The sequence below is a fragment of the Adelges cooleyi genome, unplaced genomic scaffold (assembly GCF_023614345.1).
Source record: "Adelges cooleyi isolate 19-005CV unplaced genomic scaffold, UGA_ACOO_1.1 ACOO_flye_CR_arks_rails_tigmint_CR_PRNA_8, whole genome shotgun sequence".
NCBI lineage: Eukaryota > Metazoa > Arthropoda > Insecta > Hemiptera > Adelgidae > Adelges > Adelges cooleyi.
This window is the reverse complement of record NW_026096513.1, coordinates 2,049,833-2,067,652: the sequence shown is the minus strand read 5'-3', so window position 1 is coordinate 2,067,652 and position 17,820 is coordinate 2,049,833. Positions and strand designations below refer to the sequence as shown.

General features: G+C 34.0%; 1 long non-coding RNA gene across 2 annotated transcripts in view; it reads left to right on the top strand.

Annotated features, from left to right (window-relative positions):
• LOC126845596 (uncharacterized) overlaps positions 1-17,820 on the top strand; it is a 55,445-nt gene that overhangs the window by 17,885 nt on the left and 19,740 nt on the right. The gene's annotated exons all lie outside the window — the stretch shown is intronic.

The window sequence follows — 17,820 nt, the reverse complement described above, 5'->3', positions numbered from 1 at the left end:
GATATACGTATAAGAGTGGCGGGTATTGATCGCGGGACCGACCGTTGGTGTGTGGCGGCGGTGTCCGGGAGAATGACGGCTGTCAACGGGGAGAGAGAATATGCGAAGCAAAAAAAGAGAAAGAGAGATTGTGGAGAAAGAGAGAAGAAATTCCGGAACGGGAAAGCCTGCCGGACGAGGGGCGCGAGGAGCACAAAGAATGCGTGTCTATGTGTGTACACGAGAGAGAGAGAGAGGGACGGGGAAAGATAGACAGTAAGTAGTGCAGGGTTAAGGGAATGACACGACCGACTTGGTGGACCTTTTTTTTTTTGCGAGCTTAGGGTTAGGGGGCACGTTGGGCGGTGGTATAGAGCGTGAATAAACATAATTGCTGACGGGCGCAGGCGCATTGCACTCGGGGCGAGCGCGACTCGGCGGTGGCCAAAAACAGCCTCGGCTCATTCTTGTAACAACGTGCAATTTCACCCTTATAACGTGGTACATAAAAATTATAATAACAATAAACGTTTTCGGCCGAAAAACGTCGCACTATCGGTGCAATAACGGTGTCAGACTCCAAAGTATCGGCCGAGTGGCCTTTTTGATAGCAACCGTTAAGAACAAATATTGTAACTTAGACTCTAACGGTTAGAGTCTTACCTATTAAATAGACATGACGCAATCGGTATCAGATACAAGACTATGGTGGCTAACGCCGACTAATTGTAAACAGTTTCGGGCTAACTGAGATGGCCAAAGCTCGTTTGTTCTCTACAAATTTTACAGCACAGAAGTTATTGCATAAAAAACGCACAATCTTATTACCGGTATAGTACATAGAAATACATTCAGCGTTTAAACATAATGTAATCTGTTATTTTTTTTACGGATTTTGCATAAAACGGGGTGAAGAAAGGAGGTGACCGAAATCGGTTGACGTCTTTCTTCGAACCAAATAACTACGGTTATCACACACAAATAACTTTTCTCAGCCAGTCAAAACGTTTCTGTTTTATATATTATATATATATATATACAAAATGTATAAACGCAATTACTGTTGGATTCGGGGTGGGCCGTTTAACGTTTCACTCGAGCATTATGTGTGTGCGTTTCGCTATAATAACATCCCTGCAGAGCTGCTGCCGCTACCACAGCCAAAGACCGGCACGCTGGGGAAGTATAGAATTACCGTCTATTAAAGATAATTGAAATTTTCCCTTTACCACTTGCACTCGATCCGGTCGCCTGTGCTGCGTGAGGCTAATGTTTGCGCATGAAGTCGAATCAATCATGTTGATTTATTTGCGACTGAAACGACCGTAGAGAGTTTGCATTTATTTCTGACCGAGTTTTAGTGTATTTCCAGCCCAGAACGCGCTATTTGTTTCTTCCTTGTTCATAACTGCAATGCCAAACAATCAGAAGTCTTAACCTTCCGGAAGTTATGGTTTGGACAAATAGTTTTTATCGTTTTTTCTTCGACAGTACCTATTATTAAATAAAAAAAAAAAAAAATTTAGGCATAATAATCTAGATAAAAAAGTATTAACATGGACATTATTAGCATAAAAAAGAATCAAATTATGATCTTAAAGTTGATTTATTACATTTTTTATGCTGGTAATTTCTATGTAAATTATTTGTTTATTTAGACCAGTAGGATTACAATTTAAATTTTTCTAAGCAATTATAAAAACAGTCTTTTCATAGTGATTTTTAGTAAATGTTTAACACTCTTTCTCTATTTTGCATTTTTGGTTTCAAATCGGATCAGTTATGGTTATTTTTATACCTAATATTACATATTATTGTACATATTACAACTATTGTTTCTTAATTTGTATTTTCTATTTGTGGGGAACTCGACGTTAAAAATGTTTGTGTTGAGTTCGTCGAAATACTTATTGGGGTATATTGGTATAGACGACGTGAGATTAAAAAAATACGCTTTGTGGTGTATATATTTTTTTTCTTTTGTGGACGGGTTTCATCAAAATACGTTTTCTACGGTACTATACAGTGTTACGTGCCTTACACTCGCCACCGAGGGAAGGTGAAAACAGACGGCAAAATAAACACCATAGCGTCTGTTGTATATAGTGTCTCGTGCTTTCATACAAACACGCACACATATGTATAGAGAAAAAAGTAAAAGGGAGTGTGTGTGTGTGTTTGTCGGGCAAGCAAAAGGGAAAATGATAATGCACGTACGACAGTGTTGAATCATTCCTCTGAGCTTTAAGTCCCTTTAGTTTTTGTCCGGGAAACGATTTTCGGACCGTCCTCGGGGACACGTTACAAAACGGGATCAAAATAAATCGACGTCGGAGCCTCCGGTAAAAAGGTCTCGAGCACAGTCGGGGAAGAGAAGGAAATACTAGCTAGAAAAATCGTCCTGGAAAAAAAAAAAAATAGTAGTCTTTGCATCAGTCTTGTCCCCGTGTCGACGGCTTAGACCCATTAAACTTCAACGACACGCTTGTATGTGTCGCCTCTGGGGGAATTGTACACAATTGCATGTACATATCTACGTATTTATGTTTAGTGTAGGTATACAGATTGTCTGGTCTTCGCTTTGATGCGTGAATTCCTAGAAATAATGATTAAAAAATGTATATAATTCACATGTTTACAATTCATATTTTTGCTGGCATGATAATTTAATATGATGCCGGATGATGATGGATGAGGACGAGTGGCCGAGTGGGTGTAGTGGCATTGTTTCAGCGCTCACTGTCGCCGGTACAACACACGGCTAGGAGTGGCCTCTTCCTCTCTGATTAGAGAAAGAGACCTATCATCCTTTTTTTTTGTGGCGTGGGAGAAACCTTAATAATACCCCCCCCAAAAAAAAAAAGTCTGCGAAAGTCCCACGAGAAAAAAAATGTTAATGTACTCATATAATGTTTAACAATAATGAATAAATATGACATAATGACTGAGGAAGATAATGAATTCTTAAGTCAACAGTTTTACAAGATATATTGTTTTAATTATTGTTTTGTTTATTATTTATTATTAATTAGATGTATAGGCTATACCTATTGTTGAATAAAATGTAGTTTTATTAAAACAAGTTATACATTAATTTAATTAAAACAACTGTTGTAATTGATGAAGTTTCTGTGCTAGTAAAACGCTTCATAATATTTAATACAAATGTAAAAAAACGTTATTGCTGTAATAGCTAATTCAATATTAATAATAAAGCATTCCAAATACAGGAATTGGCATTCAATTTTCAAATAGGCGGAAACGAAGACTGGAGAACAAAATATCAAATTTCCGAGTTCGGTAAAAGTCGCTAAAAGGTTTTTAACTCTATGATACACATTAATTAAAATAATCCCTTCAAGTGGTCAACTCTTAAAAATAGATACCATACTTTCTTGAAACTGAACTAATTAATGTGATTTATTGAAATTACATTTTAGCAACAAAGATCATTGTTCAACCTGTTGTACTTGAAAATTCTAAATGAGCTTTTGGATTTGGATTTCAGTGAGGTAACCAATACGTATAAATCCAGAACAAATCATAAAAACGATTGTATATTATGTTTCATTTTTACATTTCAAATGGGAAAATGATGTTTTTCAGCGGAAGAAACGGGCAACGGCGGCGGTGGCGGTATAACACATGACCAATATACGTGATGGGGCGACCGTTGTCCAGAGCTACATATAATATTGTGATCACGTGAATTGTGGCCGAAGGGTGCTTGCGTGCGAAGGGGTGTGTGTGGAGGTGAAGGACGTGGGATGGAATATATACCGTCATTTCGAGCGGGGTTCGTAGGAAACTCATAAATTTTGATTATTCAGAGGGCGAAACTACGCTGAAACGGCATTAAGGCTTTTCTTTAAGCTTATTCTGCAGCAACGCGCCACACCGCCAAAACCCTGCGTGCTGCTGTCCAGGAAAGTTTTTTTCTTTTTCTTTTTTTTTTTTGCCACACAAATTCTGAAATATATTCGGCCGGGGAAACGGAGATAGCAGAGGAAATAGTAGGCGGTAAAAAAAGTGGACAGCAATAATTTCTCATCTCGTCTTGGCCTGGAAAAAAATGGCGTCCGAATTAAACCCATTTGCAAGAAATAAATAAAATAAAAAAACCGCCGGCAAAGGGCGGGAGCGTAAAAAACACATCCCGCGTAATGACCGTACGAGGAGAGAGGTGTTTTGGGGGTTAAAAATACATACACGGTCGTTTTCGGAATCTGATCACGATCGTCGTCGGGTGCTCGAAACGTTGTGCGGAGGGTGAGCGCGTGTGATGCCGCATAAATTAAATGTACTTACAAAGGGATGGGAGGGGCAATGTCCCCCGGTTTGCGGGGGACGATTCGGTTCTTTCTAATGACCTGTGCTCTGTCGCATATATTGGAGCAAAAGTTGGACGGGTCACCCCACACAATATACACACACACACGTTATACTGCGTTCTTTAATTCACAATCAGCTGCTTCGTCTGCTCTCTTCCTTGTTGCCAAAATTAATTTGTTTTTTTTTTTTGCCCAGTTGCGTTTGGCGCGCGGAGATAAGTCGATAATATCGTCGATTGACGGACACGAGGGGATTTTTCCTTTCGTTTTTTTTTTTTGCTTACACCCGGACTTCATAGATTCATTAAGCCACATGACCCTAACTTTTCGCCTACACGGGCGGCTTTACGATGTGCACGAGAAAAAAAAAAATGATTTGTTCGTTCACAGTTTTTTTTTTTTATTCAATGCGGTTTATATAGTTATATATATATATTTTGGGTGATGGTATTTCTAATTTCGTCGAGCAGTATTATATTATAATATTTAGATTTAGAATTATATTAAACGACAGTCGGACAGTTTATTCGTTAGAGGTTCGGTGGTTTGTAATAAAATAATGCGATATAAAACAACCACCTATAGATTTGAAAAACAAAGCATTTTCGGATGAACACTCGGTGAAATCACGAATCAAAAAACGTTATTGCGCGTTCCCGAAAGATTTGGCTGTATACATTATTATAATATCGTCCCTATTGTACTGTAAAAGTCCCTCGGTGGAAATATATCTGGCTGGACTTCTGACTAGAGAAAAATGTCTGACAGGCTGTAATGTAATATATAATAATATATTTCACACACTTAGAAATTATAATATGTTTGCTCTTATATTTTTTCTTATAATTCTTTGGGTTTTCATATACAACTTCGGTATTAGACTACAAGAGTAATGCAAATTTTATATGAATATTATCAATGAACAAAATGCATATCACGAAACGCACTTTGTTCACAACAATAACAATAATAGTAGTATGCAAGTTGATAGTGGAAAAACAATATAACTTTCTACAATTTTCCGGATGAACGATTTTTAATCAATTATTATAGTTCTTGTTTGGTGCTTAAGTCGGAACTTTTGACGTTTATCTGTAATCTACAAGTGCGCCAAACATAAAATAAATATGAGCGTTCGGCAGCTGTACATAGTAGTAGCAGTTACACGCGTTTAATAACTTTAGTAGCGCTTATAAGGCAATCGTGAAAGCTATAAGAAATGTTAAGTGATTTACCGATCAATCGGTTAAAAGCCGATTTTTCAAAGCATACGGTCCCTGCTACCGTGCATAATGCATATAAACATGTTTTAACTCTATTAAATATTAAACTTCACTTTTGGGTAGTAGTGAACCCCTCGGATGGTTTTTTTTTGCCAGTACAAGTATAATATATTTACACGCCCGAGGTTTCCTCTTTTTTGTACTTTAAAATGAATACGAATAATCTTTCTCGTGGGGTGGAAGCGTTTTTTTTTTAAATGGCCTTTGGCCCCACGTGACTTAACGGCCGTTTAGGGGATTGTAAAAAAAAAAAACGCGAAGTAAAAAAGCAAGTCCATGGATGTTTATAAAAACATACACACTGGAATGAAATGGCAATAACCAGAAAGTTTACGGCTTTACATTTCACGAATGTCTGTTTTATTTATACGGCTTTTGGTTTTTTTATGCTCAAATTTTACGACTGGGTATTTTTACGTCCGAACGTCTTCTGCAGTTAGTGTATTAGGCATTAGCTTTATCAAATGCTACGCGATGGTAATGGAATTTTTAAATAATCATTTTCGCAATTTGCCTATGTATCTTTAAAATAGATATCGTTTTTAAATTTGAATATACCATCTTAGGGCTGGAAAGCTTCAAATACGTTGTACATTTTATACAGATCAGTAATAGTTAATAATTATACAAAATAGCAACAAAATGGAAATTGGATCATATTGCAATACAGAAACCAAGGAGGTTTATTATCACACTTGAGTTCTTTGGCGTTTTTAGGTTTCTGATATAGCATAATAAATAATAATATGGAAGTTCTAATTTATATTTGTATACTGGTGCAACTTAGTTAGATAAACTAGTTGTAACCATTAGCCCAAAGTGACGTTTTTACATTTTACTGGAATTTCGAGGGAGTTTTTTAAAAGGTCTGAACTTTTCTAGCCCCCTCTAGTTGCGCCAATGCTCATTCATAAATTGCATCGATTATCTGTGAAGTTTAAGAGAGAGAATTTAAATTTTACGCCAAGTTATATTTTAGAATACACATAATAATAAGTTATTAGGTACTTATCTTTATACATATATATTTATTCTGTCCATGGGTAAGTATTCAAACTCCTCCTAAACGGCTGGACAGATTTTTATGAAATTTTGTGATTAAGTTGATCCGAGAAAGTTTTAAGCAAAGTATAATAATAGTATCAAGCTAGATTTTTAAAGTGAAAAGACCAAACATATTAAACGACTGAAAAGTTTAGATAATTATAATTTAACAATTTAAATTGTATTTAATTTGCAGATATTGGATTAAAACTTATAATACATTTGGTTTTTTTTTTAGATATTATATTTATCTTTGGTAATAACTTTTTATTTTTACTCAGTTTGTAGGTGAAAAAAAATGGTTAAAAAATGATCAAATGTTATATTTTTTGATATTTTAAGGAACTGAACTGTACAGAACACATATGATAAATAATATACGACGTTCTGTACAACGAATTCCTTTGGGCAAACGTTTTTCAGGGTTTCCATGTATACGCTCTAACGCACACTCAAATATATATATATATATATATAATATATATATGTATATAAACAACCACAATTATTATTATTATAGTTGCACCCTTTTCATAGTGGTCTATTCCACGGGTAGTTTTCGCATTGGCAAACATCCCTTCTTTGACCGCGTCGCTCGTCTGTTATTCCGTCTGTCCGTTGGTTAGTTTTCTCCTAACATAAATAGTATGTATAGAATGACTTTAATGCGGCCGAATAATAATATAGTATTTTATAATCAAAATAAAATCCCCGGACTGTATATGTATATATCTGAAGGGTCCGTGTATCTGTCATGCGGAAATATTCGCGTGGGGCCTGTTACATAATTTATGATACCCTCCGGTCTCCAGTGGTGAATAATATCCGCAACGCTTGTGTTTGTTTTACGATTTGTTATTTTCGCCGAGAAAGGAAAACCAAGTAGGATTCAAAACTAGAGAGAGAGAGAGAGAGAGAAAGGAAAATGGAAAATCTTCCTCTTGGTACGCGGTAAGTTTTTCTCTACGCTATCAGTTCTTATATATAAATATATATATATATTATGTATAAATATAGGGTGTTCTAAGCCATTACATTATGCATTAAAAATAAAAACCGCCTGGCGAGAGAAAGGAAACCGTGCGCGCGCCATCAATTCCCGCGGACTGACCGTATCCCTTTTTTTCTCTCCTCCTTTTTCCGTGCCATAAAATCACCGAGTCCGCCACCGAGCGCGTTATTATTGTTATTGCCATCTCGGGGCCGGAGGGGTAAAAAAGTTTTTCGAAGTAGAAAGAGAAATAATAATAATAGTAATAGGACTGCAACACTGGGGCCAGTTCGGCCTTTTGTGTATGTATGTAATCGTGGAGGACTTACTGGATAGTTTAAATGTCACGGTGGAAGGGGAGGGGGAGGTTCAATAGGTAATCAATGATAACCTACTGTGAATTCGCTTTTAAAAAATTGATCATACAAAATAATAAAAAAAAATATTATCTCATAGGTAACAAAAAAATTAATATAATAAATAATAGGTAATATATTATATTATTATTTATTATATTCTCTTAGGTTTCTCTTTTTGCAGTTGTCTGTATTCGTAGTAATCGACTAAAAATGTTTTAACGATTTAAACGATCAAACCGTTGATATTTCTAAAAAAAAAATCATATAATATCCATTTGTATGAAAATACATAGTTGTTCCCAACCCTCGCGGATACATAATATGTAATTATTTTTCGATTTATATTAATATACAACGCCACCACCATAATATAAGCAGAACCAGAGGCGTATATAGGACTTTCTTGAGGAGGCGGAAAGGTGTGAAATTTTTTTTTTGAGCTAAATATATTCCTAAAGCATTATAGACTTGAAGTTTTTTGGTGTCGGTTATATTCAAGTGTTAAAAATATTTCAGTAGAATAATAATATATCACGGGTCACCTTACAGATATTGCGAGATCTATTCTGTTTATACCTAGTCTTACAAAAAAAAAAGGCTAAGGGAGGGGATCTATATTTTAAATAGTTTTTATGGTGTAAAAGTTTGAGGACTAGACGTGCATTTTTTGGTGGTAAATTTGTTGCTACCTCTTCATGTTTAATAATTAATATGTACAATGTATTTTTATCAAAAAAAGGAAAATACAAAAACTAATTTGATAGCTAGGAAAGTAAAGCGACCGCTTTATATTGGAACTATCAATTGTTTATCAATTATTAGTTTTATTACACATGTTATCAAAACTGTATAAGAAAGGGGCGGCAAGTATACCGTATTGTCCCAAGAGGCTAATTTTTAAGGCGTTTTACGTTCACTTGTTCAAAAACGAGTGACCTCAAAGAAATTAATCAGTTTTTCAACAAAACCGAATCGATACAAACTGTTTTTGACTGTTTTGCTAGCTGAAGTAATTTGACTATTAAGCGCAATTTACTTTAACCTATTGACGCCCGTAAATATATATTTTTTTAAATTTTTGAGTCCCAAAAGAGACCACCGAGCGTTAATAGGTTAACATCTGTAATACACGAGAAAGCATAATTATATAATTTTACAGCCGAAGTGATCTATGTACCATACTTTTATCAAAAGTCAAAATTAAGTTTAGTGGCATTTTACAATATTGTTGCAAGTGGGTACTACAGTAATAAAAAATACAATATTGTATAATATATTAATCATTAATCCTTATTAGCAATTATTAATTTATCAGATAAATATTATCTAAAAATCGCCAAGTTTAATAATAGTAATATTTTATATTTTGTTATATTGTAGAGACTTGCTTTTGTTTGAAAAATTCGCTTACGACCGTAGCTGATGCGGATATAAATAAGGCTTATTATTTTTTTTATATCCGGAAATCGAGTGGCCATTGTCCATGTATGGGGGAGGTAATACTCTGTTTGAATGAATATACATCAGCGCTGGCGAACATCGACAAGGCTCTTTACACACAAAAGCGATTGTTGGGAGGGAGCTAGATTAATTCGGTTATCGCGAACACGTTGTTATTTTCCTAAATACAAAATATGTGCAAGCGTCACGATACTAACTTTGAAATTAGACAAAAAGCTATAGGACAACAATAGGGGAGATCTGAGACGACGATATCGTTTTCACATAGTCTTTCGTAGAAAGTATTAAACAATAATAAAAATAAATTCATAGTAATATTTAAAAGTAAAAATCACATAGTATTTTAATTCGGAATTTCTGTTAATAATCAATGGGTATATATTATAAAGAATTTCAATAAAACCAATAAAGCCCCTCAATCTCACCCCTCAGATGGCGCATAGTAAAGGGCAATCATTTTCATTAGCTCAATTATCGGAGGCGTAATTTCTGATCTTATTGCTGCTTAGGTTCATGTAATTTGTTTATTTAATATCTGTGGTGACTTGTGAACTTGTCCAAATCTTCTCATTTTTAAGGATCAAAATACTGAGAATTTTTCAGAAATAAACGGAATTTTCCTTTGAACTTTTGAATTGAAAAGAAAAGTTAGAGAGGTTATTACATCACTCACCAATAGATCATCCACTGAGAAGATAATATTAATGTTATTATATAGTATATATTATAAAATATATTTAAATGCATTATGATATTATATTATACTATAATTTATTAAAAAAATATATTTTTTACCATTTGAAAGCGTCAGTGCAATAACAAAACCATTATTATCAAACATCTTCTTTTTTATAGAAAAACGATTTATATTTTGGTGCAGTAAAGAGACAAATCAGACGAATATTTTGCTATAATGTCACTGATGAAATCAATAAAAAATTGAACAAAGATGTCACAAAACGCAATTCCCCCTCTCCAATAAAGTATTAAATGGGATAAAGAATTTATTTTTATCATCCTGGAAAATTGTAAAAAAAAAATTGGAGGAGTATTGGTATTGTAGCTGAAGCTTTTACTCAGAAAAACACATTGTTTTACTATAGGGATTAATAATTGTTTAGTTTAGTTGTGAATTTTGGACTGAATTCCATAACCTGTCGTACAACGTACTTACTTATAACCTGTTGTTTTCTTAGTCGAAAACGTATTATTTATTTGATACATAAGGTATATTATATTAATAGGTATATATATATATATATACACATATTTTATTTGCACAATAAACACAAGAGCGCTACGGTTATAATAGCCACGGGCCATCGAGACGTTCAGTGACTTAATCATAGTTTTTATGTGTATTAATGGCGGGGGATGGGGAGGAAGGTTTTTCGGTCGTGCGTATGATATTTTGGTGTGTGTGTATGTGACCGTCGGGTGGCAGCAGCGGAAGCAGAAGCAAATCCATTACCGAAATGAAAAAGCGCTCTCCGCCGTCGGATTTATTAATTTCTGACACGTGAACCGCCACGGCCAAGAAACAAAACCGGACAAGAATTAATGACACAGTCGTCAACTAAATATATATATATATATATATATGTGCGATATGGCCGACCAATATTTCCGCTCCATTTCGTCAAAAACCGCCAGGGCAGTCGCGAGTAATTTGATTAATTTCCCTCGTATACGGTGCTCTTTTTCTGCGCAATTTCTCACACGAGCCTGCCGCGGTATGCCGATATACTACTATATTACGTTGCTCGTATGTAGTAATAGTATCGTTGTGTGTTTTTAATATCGTTAATGGCCAAACGTTAATGCTAACGATATATATTATTATATAATATTAAGAGGGCGTCGCAACGCCCATTTTTAAGGTGTAAAGTATAGGCAATTTTTTTACAAAATCTTAATTTAAAGGTTAAACTGTGATGTGTAATTATTAGTTCAATAACTAGGACTCAATTTTGGTAGTTCATTTATTTTTTGGACTGCATCCTTGAAAGCGATTTAAAAATGTTTTTTTTATCTCAACTTGTTTAAGCAGACTGAAAATAACTCGTTCAATTTTGGATTTAGAGTAAAAGCACCCATTATAAAATTCAAAGAGAACAATATTTCGGAGGGCAAGACGGTGCGCCTTTTTCATTATTCTAAGTATAACGCTCAATACATAGTTTAGAAATAACGACTATTTTAACATTTTTAAATGACTGTAACTTTCCAAAAAATTAATTTTTTTTAAAAAATATTGTTTTTTTTAAATTTCATAATGGGTGCTTTTACTCTAAAACCAAAATTAAGTGAGTTATTTTTAGTCTGCTTAAACATGTTTTTACCACTGAAAATCACCGGTGCGACGCCCTCTTAATACGTCGTGTATCGTATAACGCAGTACTGGGGGCGCTGGGCTTTCGAAAGCGACATAGCGATTTAGTCGTGTATTTTTTTTCAACATTCAATTATAATAGTATGTATATAATCATAATTGTTGTCGTAAAGCTCGGCACAGGTGCTGGCTCGGCAAGGGATGGCGTGCACCGCTTCCGGCTAATTGTGTAAACACCGAGAGCGCAACACCTCCCCTCGTCGCCTGCAGTTGTACATAGAAACTCCGGATCAGAGGCGGTGCACTCGGAGGCGCGGCGACGGTTTCTTCCCTGCTAGTCCCAGCCGGTCGTTTGGCTGGCCTCCGGGATCAATACTAAGTACCGCGGCTGACCACTACGGTCGAAAAACGCTTTCGCCTTCATAGCGTGTACCTCTCCAGACACCCGTGTGCATCATGGCTCGGGCCCAGAGTAGTAATTATTTATAATTTCAGACACGGCGGTGCTTGGCGCTATCTCAAATTTGAATTCCCTCGCGATGACCTGATATTAGCTGAGTTAAAAAAACACACAAAATGCCGACCGGTAAAGTTCTGAACCTGGCCGCACGAAACGGCAAAAACCCCAGGAAAGCTTTATTTTTGGCAAAACGTCCGGTATCAATGGGATTCTATAATATGTTTTTTTGCACGATGAATTGATCCTATGTATTGTTTCGAAAAACCTTATAAATCGTCTATTGTTTTTTTGTACCTAAACTAATTAACACAGTTACAGAAAATATATTTTATTGGATAATATAGCAAGCAAACAGTTCAGTGCCTGAGTTTAGTCCTACACTGGGGGATACACTGAGACATTCGACTTCGAAAAAAATAACATTAAAAATTATAAAAAGTAAATTAGTTTTAAGTTCTACTTAAATGTGCATTTAATTTGCAATAAAACAAAAAATTAGATTTTTGAATTGATGATTACAATTACATGAGTCATGTCTAGTTTAAAATTAAGTGTCTTACTACGCCCCCTCTCTCCTACATGCTAACCCGCAGGTTGCTGCCGCAGGTCTTGGCACACTTCTAAACTTACTAGCGATGGTATTAATCACTAAAATAATTAGAAAACAATTTAAAAACTATTTGGCAAAATTCAAAAAAATTATTGTTTTAAGTAAATAAGTTAAAGGAGAATTAAATTTATTTATTCAGGAGAATGTTACCTTTATATTGAGGGGGAGGTGAGAAAGCACAGCACCATAGGGTCAATGCAATGTTTGCCAGTGCATATTTCTTCCCTCCTTGACAAAATTCAAAATGCCACTGACACAAATACGTATGCAAATCAAACGCAAATTCAGTTTTGAATTTAAAATTAAGGGTTATTTAGCTATAAATCGTTTAAATTATAGTTATTAGTATGTATTTTGAAGTACATATACCCGATGAAAGAATTTAAGAAGATTTCATAATATATCTGATATTTATTAAGAGGAACGAAAAGCTTTTACAGTTTTTCCTAATATATACAACTAATTTTCTAATAGCTAAATGCCTAAATAAGAAAATCGTCCTTTTAAGTTTTAGTCTCCATCAAGAAAATAGTAAGCTTCACGTATATACATAAAACGAATTGAAATTGACTTTTAGGAAAGTCATTTTTTATTAAACTCTCGTCATAACTCGGAAAAAGATACCTTTAAAAGTTTTATAACTAGAAAAACTTAAAATGTTTTCCCTTTAATATTAGTCGGCATATTAAAATAATAACTAGGTCAATTTTTGTCATACATTGCCTATCCTTTGCCCTTAACAAATAGCCTTTTCCGTTCCCCTTAAGTGGTTTTTTGTAGGTGAGTTTTGTAAAATCCTTACTTAAAGCACACTATTGAAAATAACTTCGACTAATTGAATTACATTCGCGTTCTTAATAGATGCAATGGAACACTTTATTTAATATTAGATATTTAATGATTTATAATATGTTTTAAAAAAATATCAATTCCATATTAATTGTAGAGCAAACCACCACATGTGTGTCGTTTTTATTGCTTGATATAGAGGTTACAAACGGATGGTTCCAACATGAAGCATACTATTTCAAATAAAATGTATAGCTTTTACCAAGCTTTTACAGACTACGGTACATTAATATTAAACCCTTATAATTTTATTTTATTATTAAACTAATTGAAAGAAATTAAATCGTAGAAAAATAAGTAATAAGTATAAATATATTGTATTAAGTAATATAATATATTATATTTGTTTTTATTGTAATTGCTTATAAAATGTTGTTGTTTTCTGTAGAGTTGTTATTTAAATATACAAGTTGTAAATTGGACAAAAGCCCGTATCGTAACATAAATAATAATAATAATAATAAGTATGAATATTGTGATTATTTGAAATTAAAAAAACTTATCCACAGAACTGTTTTCACAGAGATAGTAGTTTTCTTGATTGCCTACCTGATTGTTTACCTGTAGCATTAATTACAAAATATATTTAATAATAATTTAAAAAAACAATGCCTTTAGGTAACTCAGAACTATAATTTAATACTATAAGAATTATTGTCAAAGAAATTATTCACTTAAGTTTATTGTTTAGCTAATTGAGGTAAAACAAGTATTAGAATAATTGAGTATTGATTAATGATTTTTGAAAAGTCTAACAAAAACATTATGAGCTAAATAAAGTTACCGTTGTAAAAACAATGAAAACCAATATTTTTTTATCGGCGAAATATTGAGAAGCGACGGTTTCAGATGTTGAATAGACTTTTAGAAGGGGAGAATATTGTATAAAAGTATATTTTGTATGGGATTATTTGGTAAACGGGATTATTGGAATTTTTAAACAGCGTTTTAAATCGGTTGACTGAGGTTTTGACCTTTTCCCCTCGCGGTTATACTTGTCGAGGGCTTGGTCGATGCGTGTCATACGGATCCTTTCTTTTTTCTTTTTTATAATAAATCGAGTTACATATGGACCAGTGAAGTAAACAACCGTATGGGAAACACACACTTTTATCGTGTTAGGGTTTCCGTTTGAAATTTAAGTGGCCCTTCCTCTTTAAAAGAGCCAAACCGCAGCGATGAAGTGTACCGACGTTGTCAGAGGGTCGGATTAAACTCGAAAAATCCAAATCGAATTGCACAGGTTAAAATTTAGATGATATAATATTTTGTTGTTTCGATTATATTACCCATTATCTGTTTTCCGCATGCATTGGTTTATCGACAATAATTTTTAATTACTCATTTCAACTGTAAGCGAACGGTTTAAACGAAAGTTTTTCGACGAGACAACCCGCTCGTCAAGGATCAGTTGTGATGAACCGCAAACACAATTTCTTTGTAAGTTGTGATGTTGTTTTTTTTTTTTTTCGTTACTCGGGGAATACTTTATAAAAGAGATTTATGACGGATTGATTGAATGGATTCTGTGGTTCATGAAAATTGGAGATAAGGGTAAAAACGTTAAGGAATAATAGACTATTTTCTTAAATAAATATAAACTTACGATCTGATATATTTGATTTTGGCTTATAAAAACCGCAAACGGAAATAAAATGAAATGAAACGCTATCGTGAATACAACGCGATTTGGTTATTATTGTACCTATAATTTAATATCACGGGGTAAACAGTTAACAATTCACAACCTTGTTGCCTTTAGGAACCAACAATAATTGTAAAATTATAGTTATAAAACTATAAATATAAATATGTATAGAAACTGTTGATAAGAATGGGCGAAATGGTTGATTTCAGTATTTTTATCAGCGGTACACAAAATATTTGAAACACCTGAAGTTGTTTTTAGCCCGTGCGAATAATGACCAGCTGAATACAGTATAGTTGTGGTCGTTGTTCGAATAATGAATAGCGGGAGTCATAAGGACAGGACGTAGGTATTATAGAACTGTGCAAAATGTCTGGGCGGGCCTGTGAAGTTACAAAAGAATGAAAAAGAGAGAGGGTGAAAGAGACGCGTGACATACGCGGTTTGCCCAAGAGTTTAATTAATCTAGGCAAGAATATTTCCTTCGCCCTGCGAATGTGTGTATGTAGGTATATATATATATCTATGTGAAATATGGCAAAGGAAAAAAAATAAATGGTGGATAGTCCGAACTCATTTCTCATACGTCCTTTTTTATTTTTATCAAGCCTGCTGCTGCTGTTGCTGCTACTGCCGTCGCCGTCGCACTTAATAACCTCCACGTCTTTCCTCACGGTTTTCCCTTTTTCTCCGTCCTATTTATTTATTCTCCGTTTTCTTTTTCTGCTTATTATTATTATTATTTTTTTTTTTTTGCTATCTTGGGTCCGCAGGTCTCCTACCGCCGCCCTAACCGAATCATTTCGAGAATAACAATGAATACTGTTTTAATTCCCGCATTGTGCTCATGGCCGGTCCGAGGATATTATTAACGTCCAAAGATCCTCGGCGGGGCTTTGGTATATATATATATTTGTGTGTGTACGAATAGGTCGTATGAAAAGCTGTGTACACACACGCACAGAGGTAGCGGCGGCGGGGTCCCGTACCGGAAACGTGGAGAGATGGAAAAGATGTACGGTTCTAGTTACAATGAAGTAATATAAGATGAAAAATCGTATTAATTCCGAAAAAGTATAATAATAAAAGTTATGAGCGGAATCTAAAATGAGAGCACGAACTACAAGCGGCGGCGGCTCCAGCAATATACACCTGCTGCGATGATAAATGAACGGCGTTGGCGTAATGGACCTGCAATGGTAGGTACGGCGATATTCGCAAAGATTTTTTAGTTGCCGTCCGAATCGATAAACGGCGCAGTAAAAATCATTTTCTATTGCAAACAACGACAATAATTGGGTAATTTAACGAATCTCGCTTGTATGACACTTATATTATACGCACTTCTCTATTTCACGTCTTGAAAACTGAAAATTAGACAGGAATTAGGTCTAGTATCATATTTATGATATTATACTGAAAACCAATTTGAGACTACAAATTTTGTTGTTGAGGAAAAGAAACCGTTACACTATAAATACATTTTAAAAAATGTGGAATTTAAAGCCATTTTTTTTTATTGCAAACTTTAGAAATTTAGTATAATATGGTAATTTATTTGAAGGCTACAAAATGCCAACAAAATTTGATCAATCTAACTCAATGCTGCAAATTCAAAACTTTGGAGTTCTATATTTGTTTTTATTACTAAAACTATTGGAAACAAATTATATAACTTGCATTTCACAGTGATGTATTTATGTATACAGTATAGTTTTTCGTTTGAAAAAAAAAAACTATAATTTCAGGAAAAATTATCAAATCAAATTTAAAATTATTAACAGCCTTTCGACACGAATCTTTAGATTGTAAGAAGATAGTCTTCCATAAATCGATTTAAGTATAAACTAACAGTTATAGGTGGTCAATAATATGGATTTTCTGTACTCTCAAATTGTATAACTCAAATTGTATATTGAGTTAAGAGACTACAACTTACAAGTATGCAAACAAAATTTTCGAACTATTTTTTTGCATTTATACTAGCTATGTTACGAAAATTATGAAAAAATTAAAGGACGGGACACCACCAATTTTTTAAGGAGTAAAATATAGGCAATTTGTTCACAAAATCCTATCTAGTATTTACCGTATACGTATTTCCTAGTTCAGTCCAATGAAGATTTTTATACTGGTACTTGGCAATTTTTCCTATGTAGGATACTTAATATATTTTTTATAAAACCTTTGGTCGTGTTTCAAGGCGTATTATGCGTTCTTGAGTAGACCTATAACAGTGATAATATGATTAACAATTGAAAGTTTAATTAGATCTTGTGGAAAACCGATAGTGAAAAAATAATCAATAAAACGATTAATGAAGACTATTTGTCTCAAACATTTTCTTAACTTAAAACCCGTTAGTATACAAAACAGTAAACATAGTAATACTTTCATCTATCAAACACTATATTATACATAATATCTCTACATTTATTATCATATAATTTGTTAGTATTTGAAATACGAAAGT